The sequence below is a fragment of the Henckelia pumila genome, chromosome 4 (assembly GCF_033568475.1).
Source record: "Henckelia pumila isolate YLH828 chromosome 4, ASM3356847v2, whole genome shotgun sequence".
In the NCBI taxonomy this organism is placed as follows: domain Eukaryota; kingdom Viridiplantae; phylum Streptophyta; class Magnoliopsida; order Lamiales; family Gesneriaceae; genus Henckelia; species Henckelia pumila.
Window position 1 is genome coordinate 136,984,028 of NC_133123.1, and position 6,639 is coordinate 136,990,666.

Below are 6,639 nucleotides of genomic sequence, written 5' to 3' on the forward strand. Positions count from 1 at the left end.
AATCATATTTAATTTTAGAGAGATCCAAATCCGATCTCCACCAGAATGAAGTTCAAAATGTTTTGAAGCTGCTGTCCAAATTTCAGCTCGATCCGACGGCTAGAACTTAAGATATGAATTTTTCAAAATCGTCACGAAGAGCAAAAAAATTGACTCGCTCGAGCGAGCGAGACCTGGACTGAAAAAAAATATGTTTGGACAGAGAGTTGCGCGCTCGAGCGAGCGTGGCGTGCAGATTCCATATATTTGGAAACTCTTGGTCGAAATAGATGCTATCTTTTAAAGATCCTTGGACACTTAAATACCGATCTATTCATCAGATTAAGGGTTTCAATACGCAGAGAACACAGACAATAGGCGAGAGGCGGCTACGGGCGTGGAGATTGAAGACGCTCCATCAGAGTTTTTCTTCTTTTCGTCTTTTCTTAATTTTGAGTAGTTTATTTTCAATCAAGACGGCGTGATTGGGCCGAACAAATTCATGTAGAAAACTTGGATGTTTGTTTGGGACTTTTCAGAGTTAATTTTGTTTTATTGATTGTCAGGTTTATATTTGTCTTGTGAATAGTCTGATCAACTGTTTGCTTGCATGTTAATCGATTTCAAGTCGACAGAGGAGGTTTCGATTTTGATCACTTTGATAATCAACATATTGTAAAACCGACTAGAAATAGAATTCGGTTTCAGTATGCGGTTTGGGTGCAAACTGAATTTTCATAAATATTTAATGCATTCAAATTTGATTAGAATTACGAAAGATTAGTTCATCAATATTTGAATAGGTTTGATTGTTTTAGAAATAGTCCTTTGAACAAATTAGGAGAATTCCCGTGAATTAAGATTAAATATGAGTTCTGAATCGACTACATGTTACATGATTTGTTCGGTACCTACGTGTGTCTTGGTTGTCTCGTTTTAATTAATTTTATCTTCAGTTATTTTAATTCTTATTTCTTAAGCAGTTTTTATTTTATTTTATTATTTTATTTAAATCAAATTGCTTTTTGTGATTTTGTCTAGATTAAGTAAAATAATTAATTTTTGAGAATTGACAACAATCTCTGTGAGATCGATACTTGGACTCTTTGTCCACTTTACTATTACTTGACCTGGTACGCTTGCCAATAGATTTATATTACATCGATTTAGCCGGTCAGTCGACGAGTAATTTATGTGACATTTATCAGACAATATAACTTATCATTTTTTTAAAAAAATAAAAAATCTTTATCAGTTTTGAGATGATATTAAACTCATAGCTGCCTCAAAGAAAAAAAAACACTGATTGCCCAAAAAACCTCCGCTTTATTGTATTATTGATTAAAATTTTATTTTGATAAAGAAACTATGGATATAATGTCAAATGAGTGCATGAACTATTGAAATGACTTAATTAATTGGTATACTATCACACTTAAAAGTTTATTTTAGCCTTTAGTAAGATGGTTTTAAATCCAATTATTTTTTCAAATTCAACTAAGTAAATATTTTATTTTTCAAATTAAATTTTTATATTGATTAAAATTATAAGAATCAATTTATATTAATTTAAAAATTATAAGAAATAAGTATCTTACTATTTTCAAGATATATTTATATTTTACTCATTAAAAATTATGTATTCAAATATAATATATTTTTAAAATAGTAATAAAATGATATTTTTCTATATAAATTAAATAATTATTCAATTTTTTAAAAAATTGATATAAAAAGATATATTAATAAAATTACACTCAATAAATAAATCATATACACGACTAAAATATATTCAATATCCAAAAAAATATAATATAATAAAATAAATATTTATTTATTTATACGTAAATTCAACTATTCAAGTACGAGTTAAAAAATATAAACTAACAAATTAGATAAATCGAAATAATGAGTGAGATTTTTTCTATGATATTTGTTTTCTCTTGATCTAAATATTTAATATTGAATATTTTTTTGAATTCCTATCAGAACAATACCAGATTTCGAAAAACTAAAATCATTATTATGTTTGTTTAAATAGTTTAAAAACAAGATCAACGGGTTTCGATGTTATATATTTATTTTATTATATTTTTATTAATATATTACAATATTTTTTGTTGCATAATTTGAGTTGAAAATTATTTATCATGATATACTTTTAAATAAACATGAATTAATCAATAAGTAAACTCGAACATTAAATTATGTACCTAATCAAAATTTAATAATAGTGATTGGACGTAATAGCAAATTAGATTAAGGGTAAACTTGAATTTTTAATTTAATTGATTATTTACCAATTAAATCATTTACAAATTCGTGTACCAAAATTATTATTACTATTTCATTATTTATTTATCATGAAAAAAAATATTGCGAACGTTCAGAAGTTAATAATTTTTTTATAACCGTTCAAACAATTTATCTACGTTCAAAGTTTCCAGAATACATATTCAAATAACAGAGATCAACATTCAATCTTTCAAAGTCAAAAGTCTGTTACCGCTGAGATTTCAAAACTACTACAAAATCAACAACCTGAAATATTGATTTTAGCGTAGTACTTTAGAGTGAAAGTATTTATTCATTAATTTGAGTATATTTTAGACTGAAAGTATTTATTATCAGTAGTAACTAGTAATCAAGCATAAATTTAGTTGGGTGCTTGTTCTAGCTAGCTAATTTACCAGTGATCAAGAAAGTCACGGAGTATTTATCTCACTAGGGTAGCTCGTATATATATATATATATTAATTATTATATTAGTTCAAAAATTTACTCAATATACATCGAATGATATATTGCGATTATAAATTTCATCGTCGTATATATATAAAACTAAGCTATGGATTGTTTTCTATCTTTATAAAAAAAATGATTATTCCCTTCTCCATTTAAAAAAAATCCGTTTTTTGTTTATTTAAATTCAAATTTCGTTTCTACTTCTACTTAATTTATAATCAAATTTCCAGAAGCTAGTCACATGAATTAATTCAGATATTCTGTTTAATAAATAGAAAATTCTCTCTCTCAACATTTTTACATACTCCGAAATTACGTTTTAGATCGATACTGAAATTCATCTACACCATAAAACCCTTTTTTGTTGACATATGCTTCAATGGTATTTTATTTTTTTTAAAAAAAATAGTATTAAATTCATTTATTTACTAAGCATTCTAATTTGAAAAAAAATTAAAATTTGCATTTTATTTTCAAACACCGTTCACTTGCTAAATTTTCCCATTTCACAATCTACACATTTAAACATTTCGTTAAAAAGAAATTTTGTGTTTCAAAATTCAAACACTTCCTTAATATTGAGGTGATCATTACTACAATATTAATTAGCGTTAGGATAAACATCAATTAAATTAAATAGGAAGCGGCAATTAATTTGGTTTAATTAAATATTTACACACCCAAGCATACAAGCACACTTGGCCCCAACATTCTACCTAACCATAAAAGATGACATAATTACAGGTCTGGAAACCAAATATTTTTATTACAAGACTTAAGATTCCTACACGTATGAGGAATAAAATTTCTCCAGAACATGTGATTTGGCTAATCACATGGCTTATGGATTTAATTATTAAAACGGTCGGTTCTTGAGTCTTGACCTAAATTATAAACCTAAATTCTAAAAAGAAAAACCGTTAATTAATCTTGATTAAAAACAAAAGTATGATACTAATTGTAACTAGTCTACAGCCAAAAAGTCAATGAAGAATCTTGTAATTAATAGATTATTTAAACCGTTAATCAAGCTCTTTAATTGAGAATCGAAAGCTACATTTGTGCATCGAAATCAATTCTCTGTGGACTTAATTTGGAGTAGCGTAACGTGAATGCACCCCGTTTTGTATATTTAATTAATAATAATTAATCAACTGATTTATTATTTATTTTTTTACATTTTGAATATTGTTATTAAGCCTCTTATTATTCTCATTGAATTTTAATATTACTCTAGAACTAGAACAAATAGTTACGTCTCTTAATTGGATACAACATTGATATAATGATTACTTAATTAATGTAGACTGTGTTTTCTTATCTTAATTTTTAAAGATTATTTTCGAGTCTACTCCCGTAAAACGAGCGACGTTGGACTAATGCACCTGTTACAATTATTCTCTATAAAATTAAAAAAATTATACTTTATGGAATCATATAATTGGATTATGCTTGTGAATCAAATCTAAGTTTTCCCGAGCTTTTGATTCTCAAAATCTGATCCAAAGGAATATATTGTTTCCAATTAGGCATCCAATCTTGACATTTGTATGGTTTAGTAGGGCTAATTGTCGTCAAATTATTTAATCCAGATCGTATAATGGTAGGTAAAATTTTCGCGGAGCCCAAAAAAAAAAAAATCAACTGAAATATATACACAAAATCACATCACAAATAGTTGAATATAGAATCGAGTTCTTAGTGCTTGTGCTCCACAAAAAATGGCGCATATTCCTCATCCTACATACACCCATATACGCACCCAACAATATATAAAAAAAACATATATAAAGTAGTACTTCTTTTTAATGCATCAAGTTGAATACGAGATATATATCCGTGACACAAAATTAGCTCATAAAATATTTAATAAAAGTTTTTGTGATATATATAATTGTTTGCTACGTGAATTTATACTTATTACTTCATAGGTGAACATGGAGGTAGGTACGGGAGGTGGACATCATAGCAAAACTATATATATATATATATATATATATATATTATGGGGTTTGAAAAGAAAATGGGAAAGAAGATGAGAAAGGGATATTATTATGTGAAGAACATGTGAGTATGTTAGGCTGGTAGGTAACCGAACCTTATAGTGCATGTTTATGGTAATATTTTAGCAAAAAAACAAAAAGGGGGAAATAATAATACAGTTGGGTAGTTAAAAAGTGGGTGGGGGATGGTCGGGGATGCGTCATGTGCACGGCGGAGTAATCAATACTAATGCCACCGATTAGCCACCGAAACCAAACTACTTCAACCATAATCCAACTGCACTCCACATGTTGTCACGGACCCCATCATTCTTATATTATATCTACAATCCCAAAAACGCTGTTCAAATTTTCAGGCAAAATCGTCAAATTTGTGATCCTCAGTTACTATAGTCTATATATATAATATATAATTTTTTTCAAACGGTCTGATTTGTCAAAGTTACATGTTAATCTAATGACATCATCTTTTTTATTGGTTTTCGGGCTCCATTTTATTGAAACGTTCACATGATTCTAATTACAATTACATTTTCTTATGTCATGTCAGTCTCACGACAAAACATAACCAAATCATAGTATAAGGAAAAGAAATGTATGGAGCTAAGACTCGATTTCAACAAGTTACATGTTAGTCCAGTAATTTTGTTTTTTTTTTAGGGTTATCAAGCTCTATTTCATTGGTGCAGTGACATGACGGTTACATATTTTTTTTTTTTTTAATAATGTTATGTGTACATAGAGGATTATACGTATTATTAAATTAGAAAAATATCTCAAAATTCTTTTAAAAATTTTTTATTTTCAACCTACAATTGTTTGTCTTGCTCAAATAAAATTTTAACGAAAATATTATGTTTTATTTTATTATTTAATGTCCAGTTCTAGGGATGTCAAAATTTAATTACACGATTCGAGTTGACCAGAAAAATATCGGATTTGGTTGAAGTTTTTGGGTTTGAGTCAGATCGAGTTGGACCCGAAAAAATTAATCATGTAATAATTATTTTTTTAATAATAAATGATTTTTTATTTTTTTTAACGAAATAATTAAATACACATAATAATAATCAATATATTTTGATTTAAATACACGACAACAAAATCTCGCTTATATATAATTAAATGAGAAAGTTTAATTGTACAAAATTTAAAATATGCTTACTACACAAAATAAAAAAACTATTTTTAAAAATCAAAGTTTTATAAAATAATTAGTACATGATGAAAATATATGATACAATATACAAAAAATTTCTTTAAAACTTACAATATATTAAAATATATTCAATATTTCTTAATTATATAAATAAGTTTAAAAAAATTTTGATCAACTTAGATCGGGTTCAATTTTGACATCCTAAAACTACACAATAAATAATAAAATAAAAAAAATAATATTTTCCTTAAAAAATTTGAGCTAGAAAAGCAATTCTAGGTTAAATAGAAAGAATTTTTAAAAAAATTTTGAGATACTTTCCTAATTTAAACTTTTTATGTAAGAATTTATGTACACACAGGGATATATCTACATTGTGTCCACCTGAAAATTTTTCGAAGTCTTATTATTATATAAGATTTTTTGTTACTTATATGTATATAAATAATAAGTTATATTAATTGACAACTAGTACGTACAGCTTAGGTGGTGAGGCGTTTACTTCATTGAGTATTTGAGTTTGAGAAATTTGGCAAGGGTTCGAACATCAGTGATTTTAATATCAGTAGTGATTTTATGTATTGAACTTTAAACATGAACATTTCCCATAGCATAAACCAAAATATAAAATTTTATTTCCACTCATTCTTATCGTGTTGAAAAATAACTACAAAATTAGTAAAGATAAATTTAATAAAATAAAAAAATTTTATAGACTTTAAATTAAATTGTAAAATAAAGTAGCAAATGACA